The sequence below is a fragment of the Carcharhinus amblyrhynchos genome, chromosome 1, assembly GCF_965287045.1.
Source record: "Carcharhinus amblyrhynchos chromosome 1, sCarAmb.v2.hapA, whole genome shotgun sequence".
NCBI lineage: Eukaryota > Metazoa > Chordata > Chondrichthyes > Carcharhiniformes > Carcharhinidae > Carcharhinus > Carcharhinus amblyrhynchos.
In genome coordinates this window covers 44,496,120-44,512,629 of record NC_137324.1, presented here as the reverse complement: position 1 = coordinate 44,512,629, position 16,510 = coordinate 44,496,120, and positions in this window count along the sequence as shown.

The following is a 16,510-nucleotide window of genomic DNA, read 5'->3' as shown; positions in this document are numbered from 1 at the left end:
ACAGAATCTGTGGAAACGCCACAGTTCTTTCTGAGTCTATTTATTATAGAGAATAATGGATAGCCAAGAGTGATTACAATCTTGATTGTCCCTGGATGTCTATTACATTTTTATAATATGCACTGTGATATTCGTGCATGTGTTCCTTTACTTTTTTCCATTCATATTTTCTGCACCTTATGGATTATAAAGCCTATTACTGGAATATAATGGGGTCAGCAAATTTTAGGGTGATTTTGTTTAGCTGCTATGTGCTATTGACAGTGTAAACATCACAGCAAGGTTTTCTCCATTTGCTCTTTCGAAAGAAATTACAAAAGGATTCCAAAAGAACATTTTTGTGACAGTAAGAAATTACAATCAGAGGAAAGTTTCTAGCTTTCTTTATAATGTTTGAAGTTTTTTTTATGTCCATACTTACTGACACTATTATTTTTATTCAGAGAGATCACAGAAGTGAGAAATTGAACATTACTTTGCAACTCTTCAGGGACATGAAAAGCTTGACATATGAAAAGCATTTGAGGACTCTGGGTTGGTACTTGATGGAGTTTAGAAAAATGAGGGGGGATCTCATTGAAGCTTCCAGAATACTGAACGGCCTGGATAGAGTGGATGTGAGGAGGATGTTTCCCTTAGTAGGAAGATCCCAGGGCACAACCTCAGGGTAAAGGGATGACCCTTTGGAACTGAGATGAGCAGGAATTTCTTCAACTAGAGGGTGGCAAATCTGTGAAATTCATTGCCATAGAAGGCTATGGAGGCCAGCTCATTTAGTATATTTAAGTCAGAGGTTCTTGATTGGTGAGAGGATCAAAGTTTACAGGGAATGATGGGAGAATAGGGTTGAGAAACATATCAAACATGATTATATAATGGAGCAGGCCCATTATAGAGCCTAATCCTGCTGCTATATCTTATGGCCTTGTATTCAAGCATCAGGAAAGCGCAGGACAAAGGATGAGGTCAGAAATGAGAAGTGCAGCTATCACGAGAAGCAATGCAATTGCACCCATTTTGTTCTTCAGCTATAGCCAATTTGACTCTGTCCTTGAACTCTCTGGGACATCCTCTGTTTCCAGCACTGTGATTCTCTCCTTAACTAATATCACCACCCTTTATCATTTTCTTCCTCCCCTGTCTTTTCTGAACACCTTGTGTTCAGAAATATTTAACACTCAGATATGCCTTTCCTTGAGAATATTTAACACTCAGGCATACCATTCCTTGAGCCTGTCTCTGTTACCACCAGGACATTGTTTACCACAATGCATTTTGAGGCTGTAACTCTTCAATCTTATTCACTATACTCCATGCATTTACATGCATGCACTGTAACACTGATTTAGACTTTATTACTTTGTCCCTTACTCTGACTCCATCTATTAATTTACTATTCTCTATTCTGGTATATCTGTCTCTCTCAGTATTTTGTGCACCCTGTTATTCTTCTCTAATATTCTCTCCTGGTCCTCACATCCTTCCTGAGTTAGCTTGAAGCCTGCCCAACAGCACTAGGAAGGAATTCAGACTCATAGGTTCATCTGTTCTATGAACTTTTGTAATGGTAACTGGACAGTAATATGTGTTTTAAATTGTTATACTTACATAGAACATAGAACAGTACAGCACAGTACAGGCCCTTCAGCTCTCAATGTTGTGCTGAGCTATGTCTAAACCCAAGATCAAGCTATCCCACTCCCTATAATTCTGGTGTGCTCCATGTGCCTATCCAATAACTGCTTGGAAGTTCCTAAAGTATCCGACTCCACTATCACAGCAGGCAGTGCAGTCCACACCCCAAACATTCTCTGAATGAAGAATCTACCTTGAACATCCCTCCTATGTCTCCCACCATGAATCTTATAGTTATACAGCCACATCCACCCGAGGAAATAGTCTCTGCACGTCCACTTTATCTATCTCCCTCATCATCTTATGAACCTCTATTAAGTCGCCTCTCATCCTCCTCTGCTGTAAAGAGAAAAGCCCCAGCTCCCTCAATCTTTCCCCATAAGACATGCCCTCCAAACCAGGCAGCATCCTGGTAAATCTCCTCTGCACTCTAATGTTCCACATCCTTCTTATAGTGAGGTGACCAGAACTGCACACAATATTCCAAGTGTGGTCTCATCAACATTGTAGCATAACCCCACGGCTCTTAAACCCAACCCCCCCTGTTAATAAACACTAACACACTACAAGTTTTCTTCACAGCTCTATCCATTGAGTGGCAACTTTCAGACATCTGTGGATATGAACCCCAAGATCTCTCTGTTCCTCCATCTTGCTCAGAATCTTGCCGTTGACCCTGTAATCCGCATTCAAGTTTGTCCTACCAAAATGAATCACCTCAGACTTATCAGGGTTAAACTCCATCTGCCACTTTTCTGCCCAGCATTGGAAAATATCTTTAAAAAGAAAGTGATATGTTGTGATATGCCTTTCAGGGTATTAGCGTAATATCACTAGTAGGGAAGCATGTCATGTGATCCACCTTAGTTTCACTTATGCTTTGAGCAGAGCACATACACAGCTCTGATACCTTCAAGTTTTATATCCAAGTATAATTGTTCTCGTGTGCCTAATCTCAATGAGCTAACCCATAATATGCTTACTAAAGCCCTTATGAATAATTGATGCCTTGTGCCTTGTACAGTAAGTAAGCCCAAGGTGTTATTATAACTGTAATAACACAGCAGCCATGTCCTCACCTATGCACATCTATCTTAGTATTCCCAATAACTACCAGATTAATATTACACTGCTTTTGTAGCATGATTTAATATGCAATACTCTAATTAGAATATACAGTGAGCACAGCTGAACTGAAGTGCATCAAATGCTACTACTTAAAATGGAAGTTATGCATCTTGTGTGTACTAATGCACAGTGGTTGCCTGATATCCATTCTCTGAAATGACTGCATCCCTCTATATTTAAGGTTTCTTGGTGATCTCTGAGAACAGGGGTTGGAGATGGTCTCGGTTTACACTCGTATGGTTACACTGCTGAATATTTGTGAGAGATGTCATGACAGGTGTTGAACCTTTGTCATGAGAGGTTACAGTGCAGATATCCTTGGAGCTAACACTTGCTCCATGAAACACGGTAGAGATTCTATCAGGACACCACAGATTTGTTTGCAAAATCCTACACAATAGCTGCCATGTGCTAAATGTTGCTAGGCACACACACCTGTGATGACAGCAGTAATCTTTTATTTTGATAAAGCACCTTATTTTAAAAACGGGGCCCCTAAGGACCAGTTCCCTGTCCTCATCAGCTGAGAATGGATGTGAACTAACCCTCTAGACAGCTGGTTCCTGCTCCTTCTGTGTCAGTGCCATGTGCACCTGCTCATTCATGCTCTGTTTAACACCCGGTAAACTCTCATCACTCACTCACTAAATCTCCCAGGGTGAATGTAGCTGAGCTGGTGCTTTGCAAGGTCAGTGTTAGCGCTGATGACTGATCAGAGAGGCACTTGTTTCCACTGCTTCCTTGGATCCTGGATCAGCTTCATCTGGCATGTTTTACAAAAGAGAAAAAAAAGTTAGAATATTTATATCTTGATAGCAATGTGGTCACATTTTGCTTTCTATAGATCAGTATTCACAAAGAGGACTTGGTGTATGATGAATCTGGGAAAGGGTGTGTAGAGTCATGTTGAGATCAAAAAGGAAGAGGTATTGTGGTCCTTGGGAAACATAAAGGTAAACAAGTCCCCAGGGCCTGATGGGATATACCCCAGAATACTAAGAGAGTTGCCACACAACCAGAAAGATGTGGAGGCTTTGGAGAGGGTACCAAAAAGATTTACCAGGATATTGCCTGGCATGGAGGGCATTAGCTATGAGGAGAGATTGGAGAAACATGGTTTGTTCTCACTGGAATGACGGAGGTTGAGGGACAACCTGATAGAATTCTACAAGATTATGAGGGGCATGGAGAGAGTGGATAGTCAGAAGGATTTTCCCAGGGTGGAAGAGCCAATTACTAGGGGGCGTAGGTTTAAGGTGTGAGGGGCAAGTTTTTTACACAGAGGGTGGTGTGTGCCTGGAACTTGTTGCCGGGGGAAGTAGTGGAAGCGGATATGGTAGTGAGTTCTAAGGGGCCTCTGGACAAATACATGAGTAGGATGGAAATAGAGGGATATGGTCCCCGGAAGGGTAGGGGGTTTTAGTTCAGTCGGGCAACATGGTCAATGCAGGCTTGGAGGGCTGAAGGGCCTGTTCCTGTGCTGTAATTTTCTTTTCTTTGTTCTTAAGGGAGGAATTCCAACATCTCTGGGATCACCCCTCTTAGAATTGTGGAGTTATCATTGGACATTGTGAAAGATGCTCTCCAGCTGTATAAAATGAGAGCTCCTTTAAAAGCAGTACCATAGTTAGCTCCAGATACATGGTTTAACCAGGGTATTAAATAGCGATGCATAGAAGTAATAATATGCAGCAAATCATTGGGAAAGTACAAACCTGTAAATAAGAAAGTTTTATGATTACTATTTATTCATTCATCGTGACACTGATCATTTCCCTTTTCCTATTTATGCAGCTCACTAACTCTAAGAGCAGGATTTTCCAGCCTCCCTTGCCCCATGGCTGGAGATTCCCGCCCAAGGTCCGTGGACGTCTGAATGCTCTAACCCCACCCACTATGGTGTGCGGGACGGGAATATTCCACCCTAAATTTGACTTAAAAAGAAGCTCTAACGTTTAGTCATGGAGTCATGGCTGGAATTTTGTGTGAAAAATTGTCAGTGTCCAACTAGCGTGAAATTGGGAGAGGTCCAGATCCATCTTTGGGGTATGTTTTTACTCACAATCTTATGCACGTGAGAAAAATGGGCTAGACTATTTTTAGCTACTAGAGGCAGTGGGTTGGGCTTAACTTTCCCATCAGCCTGATCAACCAGCAGAGGAAGGTATTGCGCGTGTGCAGACCACTGCGATTGCACATGTGCAGAGGACTGACAGAGAGAGAGATCTGTCAGGGCTCTGCGGTTGCAGCTGGCCTCAACAAATCATCCCCTGCATCCCCGGCAATGGCAGGAGCCCACGGCAGATTGCAAGCCCCACATCACTGGAAAGTATAGCCTTGTCATCCAGATGGATTGCCACTCCCCTCCCCCTTCCCACTGGTCACAGGCAGAGCACTCACAGGCTCCCCATTCCCACCCCACCAATCGCAATTGTAGAGTGCGTAGTATGCCCCCTCTCCATTCCTGATTGGGCAGCCCTGGCCTGGCCTCGCTTCTTGTAGGCCCATCCCAAAGGCTCTGCCCACATAGGCCTCACCCCATTCAGGCCCTGCCTCCTGACGCTGCCCAATGGGCAGTGCCAAGGTGCCCTGTGGACGTTGCTAAGGTGCCTGTTGGGCATTGCCAGGCTAGCACTAGCAGGCTGGCAATGCCCAAGGGGCACCCCACTCGCCCTTGATTTCTCTGGGGTCTTTAGTGGCCTCTGGTCCTACCGGTAGGGCAACCTGACTGTTCCCCATTCATGGGGAGCAGTTGTTTTCCTTGCCGGAGAGAACCTCTCTTGATGAGGCCACAAAGACAAGCGAGCTGGGACGACTGAGCGCCAGGGTGACTGAGCGCTGGGCTCGCTAAACAGATGCAAATGATGATTTAAATACATTTACATAATTTATTCAGTCTCCCACCGGAAACGGGTGGGAGGCTGATCGAACCGGATATCTGGTGCCAATAAAATCATGAGAGCCAGGAAATTGGGCACAATCCTGATTTCTTGGCTCTCGTGCAACTTTACTTGTTTGCTCCATCCATCGATGGGTGGGCTAAGTTGGTAAAATCCTGGCCATAGTGTTTTACAGCACAGAAAAAGGCCCTTCAGCCCATTGTGTCTGCAATGGCCATCGTGCACCGATCTATTCTAACCCCATTTTCCAGTTCTTGGTCCATAGCCTTTCCTGAAGGAATTGATTGAGATGAGCTATTTATTTTTGTGCAGAATCTTAATTAGCTACTGTAGTGCACAATTATTTACATGCACCTAGGGAGCAATTCTCCCAGGAGTGCAGTAGACCAGGAGACTCAGGCAGAGACTGTTTAGTGGATTGGCCTCTGCATATATCTGGTAGCCAGGTTTCCAGCGCTGAGAGCTCCACGCCAGATATTGAGCTGTATAAATTACGTGAATGAGAATTACCATCCCATTAGTGGGCGGAGAATGAAGTTTCTGATCCACTAGCCTCTCTGCCCCCACTAGGAGTGTTTCACTCCAGCTCCCCACTACAGAGGCACCCCCTTCCCCATAGAGGTCAGGGGTAAGGGGCCCAGTGGGATATGCCAATGTAACTGCTGGGCATTGCCAACTTGGCAGACAAAGACAAGCCCCCTTGCACCGCCCAAAGAGGCAAAGCAGCAGTGGCTGGGGTGAGGGGAGGTGGCACTTCCCAGTGGGCATCGACCAGTGCTAAGGGGGGTTGGGGAGAGACTGGTGAGGGTAGGTGTCTTGCTGACACTCTGCACTCAGCGGTGACAGATGGAGGGAGGGTGGCAAACAGGACTGGCTATCAGGGTGGGGGTTCATCAGCTTGCTGTGGTAGTCGGGACTGTGGGGTGGGAGGTGCATGTGGTGTTGAGGTTGGCCTGCGCACACCTGGGAGGCCAACGATCAGGGATGGGGTGGTCCCACGGTCGGTGGTGCGGGATCAGAAGGCTGGCAGCGTGGGGCTACTGCGCATGCGCAGTGGCCCACTCAGTGCTATGCTGCCGGCCTCTCCAGTGGGAGTAGGCGCCGCCCACTGATTTTTCATGAGATTCAAGCTAGTGCACTCTGCAATGCACAAGAGTGTAGAAGATTCATTTTGAAAATCCTGAAAAATACAATGGTTTTTATGCAGTTTGTTTGCAATTGATTCTTATTTTTTTAGAAGAATTCCATTGCTATTCTTTTGCTACAATTAACAAGCCAGGAATATGACCCTAAGGTGTATTTCTGGTAGAGCAGGGGATTGTTGGATAAAGTGGAAGAAAGCTCCTTGAAAGTGGAGTCACAGGTGGACAGAGTGGTGAAGAAGGCATTCGGCATGCTTGGTTTCATCGGTCAGAGCATTGAATACTGGAGTTGGGACGTCTTGTTGAAGTTGTACAAGACATTGATAAGGCCACATTTGGAATACTGTGTGAAATTCTGGTCACCCTATTATAGAAAGGATATTATTAGATTAAAAAGAGTGCAGAAAAGATTTACTAGGATGCTAATGGGACTTGATGGATTGAGTTACAAGGAGAGGCTGGATAGACTGGGACTTTTTTCTCTGGAGCGTAGGAGACTGAGGGGTGATCTTATAGAGGTCTATAAAATAATGAGGGGCATAGATCACCTAGAAAGTAAAAATCTTTTCTCAAAGGTAGGGGAGTCTAAAACTAGAAGGCATAGGTTTAAGGTGAGAGGGGAGAGATATAAAAGTGTCCAGGGGGGCAATTTTTTCACGGGGAGGGTAGTGAGTTTCTGGAACAAGCTGCCAGAGGTAGTAGTAGAGGCGGGTACAATTTTTTCTTTTAAAAAACATTGAGATAGTGACATGGGTAAGATGGGTATAGATGGGTATGGGCCAAATGTGGGCAATTGGAATTAGCTTAGGGGTTCCAAAAGAAAAGGGCGGCATGGAAAAGTTGGGCTGAAGGGTCTGCCTCCACACTGTAAACCTCTATGACTCTAATGAGGTAGACAAAGAGTGGAATCAAATAAACCGGATTGCTTTACTGGGCCTTATGATCCTCCATTTATTCCCAAACTTTTCTGGCATCCTACAAGCCTTTGCGAATCTTTGAAAGTTGGATGACACTGAGATGGTAAAAAAACTTAAGGTTAGATTGCAGACAGGACTGAAAGCAGCAGCAGACCTGTCTGGGAACAATGGCAGACAGTATCATTGATTTTAATGGCTGGGCCTCACTTTGTGATCAAATCTGCCAACCAGCAGGTCGGTGGGAAGCAGCTGCTGAGCCTTTTAATATCGTGCATCAGGAAGCTGAGAGTATTAATATCCTGACTGGGCTCTGGGTACCTTTGATAGAGGGAGTTGGAAACCATGCTGATGCAGACTAGTGAACATTCATTGATGACTCACACTACATACAAGAAATGGACGTTAACAAGGCTCCATTAGATAATCCTTCTTTCACATTCCTGCATCATGTCCTGATGATGCACTCTATTAACACAATAGCTATTAACTCTTTACACTACACCACTGTTTCAGGGGATGTGGGTGTCAGTGAAATCTGCAGTGTTTTTTGCCCATTCCTAATTGCCGGTGAAATGAAAGGCTCGCTAGGTCATTTTAGAAAACAGTTAAGAGCCATATCGTTGTAAGTCGGGGTTACATGTTGGGCAGACTTGGTTGAGATGGCAGATGGTAAAAAAAACTGCAGCAGAGTGACCTGGGTGTCCTTGTGCATAAATCGCAAAATGTTGGTTTCCAGGTGCAGGAGGTAACTAAAAAGGCAAGTGGAATTTTGTCCTTCGTTGCTAGAGGAGTGGAGTTTATAAAAACAGGGATTTGATTTGATTTGATTTAACATACAGTGAAAAGTATTGTTTCTTGTGTGTTATACAAAGCATACCATTCATAGAGAAGGAAGTGAGAGAGTCCTCGTGCTGAGTGTTACAGTCATAGTTAGAGTGTAGAGAAAGATCAACTTAATGCAAGTTAAGGACATTCAAACCTGACAGCAGTAGGGAAGAAACTGTTCTTGAGTCGCTTGGTATATGATCTCAGACTTTTATATCTTTTTCCTGAAGGAGAAAGGTGGAAGAGAAAGTGTCCAGGGTGCGTGAGATCCTTAATTGTGCTGGCTGCTTTGCCAAGGCAGCAGGAAGTGTAGACAGAGTCAATGGATGGGATGCTGGTTTGTGTGTTGGATTGGTCTACATTCACAAACTTCTGTAGTTCCTTGTGGTCATAGCAGGAGCCATACCAAGCTGTGATACAACCAGAAAGAATGCTTTCTATGGCGCATCTGTAAAAGTTGGTGAGGGTCGTAGCTAACACACCAGATTTCCTTAGTCTTCTGAGTAAGTAGGGGCGTTGGTTGGCTTTCTTAGCTATAGTGTCATCTTGGGGGTCCAGGACAGGTTGTTGGTGACCTGGACACCTAATAACTTGAAGCTCTTGACCCTTTCTACTTCATTCCCATTGATGAAAACAGGGGGATGTTCTCCTTTACGCTTCCTGAAGTTGATGACAATCTCTTTTGTTTTGTTGACATTGAGGTTATGTTGCAGCTATATAAGGAACTGGTGAGGACACACCTGGAATACTGTGCACAGTTACGGTCTCCTTACTTGAGAAAGAATATACTGGCACTGGAGGGGGTGCAGAAGAGATTCACTAGGTTGCTTCCGGAATTTAGAGTGTTAGTTTATGAGGGGAGACTGGGTAGGCAGGGATTATACTCATTGGAATTTTGAAGAATGAGGGGGATCTTATAGAAACATATAAAATTATGAAGGGAATAGATAAGATAGAAGCAGGGAGGCAGTTTCCACTGATGGGTGGAATAGAACTAGGGGGCATAGCCTCAAAATAAGGGGGAGAAAATTTAGGAGAGTTGAGGAGGAACTTCTTCACCCAAAGAGTTGTGAAACTGTGGAATATCCTGTGAAGCAGTTAAGGCTACCTCATTAAATGTTGTTAAGGAAAAGATGGATTTTTGAACAGTAAAGGAATTAAGGATTATAGTGAGCGGGCGGGTAAGTGGAGCTGAGTCCATGAGAAGATCAGCCATGATCTTATTGAATGGCAGAGCAGGCTCAAGGGGCCTGATGACCTACTCCCGCTTCTTATGCTCTTACTTCTTACCCTAAAGGACATTGGTGAAGCAGATGGGATTTTACAAAAATCAATGATAGTTTCATGCTTGTCATTACTAAGGTTAGCCTTATATTCCAGATTTATTAATTTAATTAAAATTTCAACAATTGCCGTGGTAGGATTTTAACCTATATCCCCAGAATGTTAGCTGAGGCCACTGGTTTAGTAGTCCAGTGACATTAGCAATATGTCTTCATCCCCTATTCCTTATAGACGTGAGAAAAATAGCCTCTCCTCAGTGTTTTAATCTCTAAAACATCCAGGGCTGATGATTATGTATGAATTAATGATTGTGTGTGTATGAGACAGAGAGCAAGTATCTGTGTGACTGGGAGAGTGAGTGAACAGCATGCAAGAGAATGAGTGTGTATATATATGTGAGTGAACGTGTGTGTATATGTGTGTGAAAGAGTGTCCATGTGAACATGAAAAGGAGTGTTGATACGACCCCAGTTGATGTTATAACTGGACAGGAAGGTTCCAGAATCGAACACTGTCTCAAAAGACCGTAATTTCTTTTTTCATCAAACATGGAAGAACTGAGTCACAATCCAGTAATGAGTTTTAACAACAAGAAAGAAAACAATTATTAAACATGACAAATGGATTTTAAATACAATACTCCTTTAATCCTCTGTTAGCGTAACCAATACATCCAGGTTTTAAGATTAATACGGATGACAAATCATGGTCTCATTAGCACACAAAGTTAGTGTTTGCAGATTTCTCCTCAGAATCCTCCCCCCCCACCCCCCCCACCATGCCCGGTGATTTTCATATAAAGTTTCCAAATTCCACTTATGAAATATGCTTTAGAAATTCAGACTTCAGCCATGATGTGCTGCCACTACAAATGGACACTCCTGCTCCTGTGTCTGGTTTAAAATTTGTTTTCCTAAAATTATCCATTATACCTACATATTCGAATAGATTGGACAAATATTAACGAGCACAGCCAGAAACCAAGAGAGAAATTTGATTCTTTTATAATCAACCTAAATTGCTTAACAGATAACTATAATTATAAGATTTTGAAGGAGGAACTCTTGTGGTCCTGTCACTTTACCTAACATGAATGCATTCTTGGAAACATGGAATCCTACAGTGCAGAAGGAAGCCATTCAGCCTTTCAAGTCTGCACAGACTACAATCCCACCCAGTTCCTATCCTCATAACCTCAAGCATTTTGCCCAGCTAGTCCCCTTGACACTAAGGGGCAAGTTATCATGGGCAATCCACCTAACCTGCACATTTTTGGACTGTGGGAGGAAACCAGAGCGGTCAGAGGAAATCCATGCAGACGCAGGGAGAATAGCACTGCTACCTCACAGGGCCAAGGACCTGGGTTCGATTCCTGACTTGGGTCACTCTCTGTGTGAAGTTTGTACATTCTCCCTGTGTCTGCATGGATTTCCTCTGACGGCTCTGCTTGGGTCACACAGAGAGTGACCCAAGTCAGGAATCAAACCCAGGTCCTTGGCTGTGTGAGGTAGCAGTGTGAATCACTCATACCACTGTGCTGCAATACTTCATCTATTCCTCACAGCTCATTTATATTTACTTACTGGACTGGATTCTTCTAATCCGATGAATGTAGATGCACGTGTTTTGCTATTTCTCCTTACCTGTTCAGTAGTTAATAAGCTTACTCTATCTTAACTCATGAAAACATGGTTAAGATGGCTCCTTTTTAAACCTAACTATTGGGTCTAAAAAAGGTACCCAAGGGAAAGGGACACTTGTTAGATTAAACTTTGTTGTTACCAGCAGAAGATGGGTTGAAGAAGACATGGAGCCAATTATTCCTCCTCAGGGTTTGTAACAATCTGGGGTTAGCCCAGCCAGACGGTGACAAATCAAGGGTCTCACCTGGGTGAACAACTTTTGGGGAACCTCTCCTGGGGCTTATATACCCGATATAAGCTTAAATGTTCTGAGAGAGAAATTGTAGTTGGTAAACCCCCTCGATACAGGATTTCCCTTGGGGCAAAAAGAAGGAAACAAAAATACGAATTTAAAAACCTAACTTATTAGGCTTCCACTCAGCCTGGCTCCTTTACCTGGTGGATTTGGTGGCATGGTGGCACAGTGGTTAGCACTGCTGCCTCACAGCGCCAGGGACCCGCGTTCAATTCCGGCCTTGGGTCACTGTCTGTATGGAGTTTACACGTTCTCCCCCTCTCTGCGTGGGTTTCATCCGGGCGCTCTGGTTTCGTCCCACCCTCCAAAGATGTGCAGGTTAGGGTGACTGGTCATAGTAAATTGCTCTTGGTGTCAGTAGTATAAAAATATGGGGTTAGGACCTGGGTGGGATTGTTGTTGGTGCAGGCTACTATTTTACTCAAGGATTTTAGACATAGTAGGAAAACTATCATTGTTTCCCCACTTAGAACCCAACTTTAAATTGCAGTAAGTCAGATCTGGCTGGAAAAGGAATGGGTAAGGCTCTTGCTCCATTTCAAATGCTTCCAGTGAGGAAATAACAATCCATCTGCCTCCAATTTTAATCTACCTCTGATAGACTGCAGCCTGGGATTATATTAGGATGAATGACAGCACCAATGAAGTAACCACAACAGTTTTTATTGTGAGTAGCGAAAGGGAATTGAAGAAAGAACTCTTTGAAAAGTGGTGTTATTTTTGAAAGTAGAGTTGTCAATCTATCTTTAAAAAGGTTTAACTCAGTTAAATAAATTCTCAATAATACCACCAAGTTCAGTGATTTGTAGGGCAGTTGCTGAAGCAGATGCCATCGCTTAGTTGTAGTTTTTTCAACTTTATTTATTGTTTTTGTATGAAGGTACATTGTAAAATGCAAGCCAAGGAGAGTTAGCAGGAAAAGGGGATTAGCAGAGATAAAAGGGGGAATTTTCCACACCCATTTTTAAAAAAGTTTATTTATTAGTCACAAGTTGGCTTACAGTCAAACTGAAATGAAGTTACTGTGAAAATACACCAGTCGCCACACTCCTGCGCCTGTTCAGGTACACTGAAGGAGAATATAGCATGGCCAATGCACCTAAGCAGCACGTCTTTTGGACTGTGGGAGGAAACTGGAGCACTCAAAGGAAACGCATGCAGGCACAAGAAGAATATGCAAACTTCGCACAGACAGTGACCCAAGCCGGGAATCAAACCCAGGTCACTGGTGCTGTGAAGCAGCAGTGCTAACCACTGTGCCACCAAAAAAGGTGGAGAGGCCCAAGAATCAAGCGGGAGTCCAAAATAGCTTTTACTCAAACAGGGGCTGCGAATCTCCCATCCCGTCTGCTCCACGCTGGAAAGCGGCGGGGAGTCACAAAGACCATTATCACGGCCATTTTTGTCTCATTTAAATGAGATTAGCAGGCCCGGGACTAAAGTTTCTGAGCTCACTAGCATCTCTCAGTTTTTTACACCTCTATTAGGTCACCCCCCTCATCCTCCGTCTTTCCAGGGAGAACAACCCCAGTTTGCCCAATCTCTCCTCATAGCTAAGACCCTCCATACCAGGCAACATCCTGGTAAACATAGATAGAGCATACGCTCTGTCTGAGGCCAGGACTCTCCATTCACCTGATGAAAAGGCAAACCCTGAAAGCTTATGAGTTTACTATCGAATAAATTGGTTGAACTTTAACCTGGTGTTGTGAGACTCCTTACTGTGTTCTATGGCCAAGCCAGTTCTCCACCCATCTAGCTAGCTCCCCTTTTATCCTGTGAGATTTAACCTTTTGCACCAGCCTGCCATGAGGGACCTTGTCAAATGCTTTACTAAAATCCATGTCGACAACATTCACAGCCCTTTCCTCGTCAATCGTTTTTGTCACCTCCTCAAAAAACTCAGCCAAGTTTGCGAGGCATGACCTCCCTCGTACAAAACCATGCTGTCTATCGCTAATGAGGTTATTCCATTCTAAATGTGCATATATCCTACCTCTAAGAATCTTCTCCAACAATTTCCCTACCACAGACATCAAGCTCACTGGCCTATAATTACCCGAGTTATCTTTGCTACCCTTCTTAAATAACGGGACCACATTTGCTGTCATCCAATCCTCTGGGACCTCACCTGTGTCCAGTGAAGAGACAAAGATTTCTGTTAGAGGCCCAGCAATTTCATCCCTTGTCTCCCTGAGCAGTCTAGGATAGATGCTACTAGGCCTTGGGGCCATGTGACCTGCCACTTCACTTTTTCTTTAGAATGTCTCAAAATATGCAGGAAAAGTTGGCAGTGCAGTCAATGGGCTAGATTCCACTCTTCCCATCCTATCTGGCACTCCGAAATAAAATTGGAAAATTATGGCCAGAGGAAGAAAAAAGGGGAATAGACATATATACAATATATATATAAAAAGAGAGAGAGGGAGAGAATTTACTTTGTTTGATTTAGAATTGGGGTTATCATCAATAAAGCAATTTATATTTAACACTTTGAAGCTATAAGCATGCCTTGAAACTGAAGTTATAAGTTTAAAGCCATGTGTTTGCCTCAGTTAATTGTTCTAGTTATAAAAATAAATGCAACTTTTTAAGAGATACCAGGGTGGATATTCATTTGGACCCACACACAACGATACATAGTGTTCCCAATGAAGTAGGAAATTCAGAACAATTCAGAAATTATTCTGAAGTTCTTCTTATTATTTAAATTGGTTGGCAGCTTGTTAATAATACTGTCTCACAGGGCCAAGGACCCGGATTCGATTCCCGGCTTGGACCACTGTCTGTGTGGAGTTTGTACATTTTTCCTGTATCTGCATGGGTTTCCCCTGGGTGCTCCGGTTTCCTCCCACAGTCCAAAGATGTGCAGGTTAGGTGAATTGGCCATGCTAAATTATGTCTCAGTGTACTGGAACAGGCGCCGGAATATGGCAACTAGAGGGTTTTTGCAGTAACTTCATTGCAGTGTTAATGTCAGGCTGTTTATGACTAATAAATTAACTTTAGGATGTACTTTTTCCTTTCGGGAATGGAGGCATGGGATTGAAGATGCCATATAAAGGCAGCAATCATCACAAAAGGTTTTTTCTAGTGGCATGGAAGAGGGAGAAGCTGCATGTGTTTCACACTTGACGCTTAATACACTGAGATGTGTTTCACACACACTGAGATGTGTGTGTAAATGCATGTGTTTCACACTTGGCACTTAATACACTGAGATGTTGTGGAAGAAGTTGTTGGAAGAAGGACAACAAAAACTTGCGTTTATATCATGCCTTTTAACATAGGACACACCCCAAGCTGCATTATTGGTGAATAATTAGGGGAAAAAAAAGACAACTGGTCAAAGATGTAACTGTGAGAATAGTGTGACAAAATGATTGATTAGAATCTTAAAAGACAGGCAAAGAGGTTTATGGAGGAAATTCCAAAGTCTATAGACTATAAATGAACACACAACTGCTAATGGTATGGTAAAGGAAGTGGGGGAATGTACAAGGCCCAATTTGAAATAACACACAATTCTTGGAGGGTTTATAGGGCTGGAGGAGATTTTAGATACAGGGAGGGGTGAGTAAGTGAGTTGTGAATTTAAAGTTTGATCTGTTGGTGGACTGTGGGACAATTTGGATCAGCAAGGGATGGAATTTATGGCTAGCATTGACACCAATGCCTTTTATCTTCTTAATACTTAACCAGGACAAGTTTCAGCTTGGCCTAGGAACTAATGTGTAAAGAAGGGAGGGTGAATTTACTTCTGAATCGCTACATTTTTGTGAATATGTGTTATTCCTTATAATTTTTCCAACAATTTTTGAATCTTCTTTTCAAATGTTTAGTAATTTATTTGTGAACTAACCAAATCTGATTATTCATCAATAAACCTTTCTCCATCCATAATGTCAGAAGTGGGATGTTCTGTGATGATTACACAAAGCTCAGCACCATTTTTTGACTCCTCAGATGCTGAAGCAGCCCATATGTATACGCAGCAAGATCTGGACAACATCCAGGCTTGATCTCCAACAAAGAGAATCTAGTCCATCTTGAGTGGCACCCCACAGCCACTTTGAACATTCATGCCCTTCAGCACCAGTGTGCAGTGGCAGCAGTGTGTACCACTCAAGGCAACACGGTAGCACAATGGTTAACACTGTTGCCTCACAATGTCATAGATGTCCCCAGACAGGGACCTGGGTTCAATTCCCGGTTTGGATCGCTGTCTGTGTAGAGTTTGCACATTCTCCCATGTCTGTGTGGATTTCCTTCAGGTTCTCTGGTTTCGTCCCATAGTCCAAAATGTGCAAATTAGGTGAATAGATCATGCTAAATTCTCTCAGTGTATCTAATAGGTGCCGGAGTGTGGTGACTTGGGGATTTTCACAGTAACTTCATTGCAGTATTAATGTAAGCCGACTTGTGATTGATAACTAAAATTAAACAAGGATCTTTTGACAGAACGTTCCAAACCCGCGACTTCTATCAGCTAGAAGAACAAGCATAACAATGCATAGGAACACTGCCATTTGCAACTTTTCCCTCAAACCACACACAATCCTGACTTGGAACATCGCGCCGTTCCTTTTCAGTCACTGAGTCAAAATCCTGAACCTTCCTCCCAAACACTGCTATGGGTGTATATACATCATAGGGACCGCAGTGGTTTGAGAAATGGCTCACCGTTGCATTCTGAAGGGAATTTAGGGATGGGCAATAAATGCTGGCCTAGTCAGTGCTG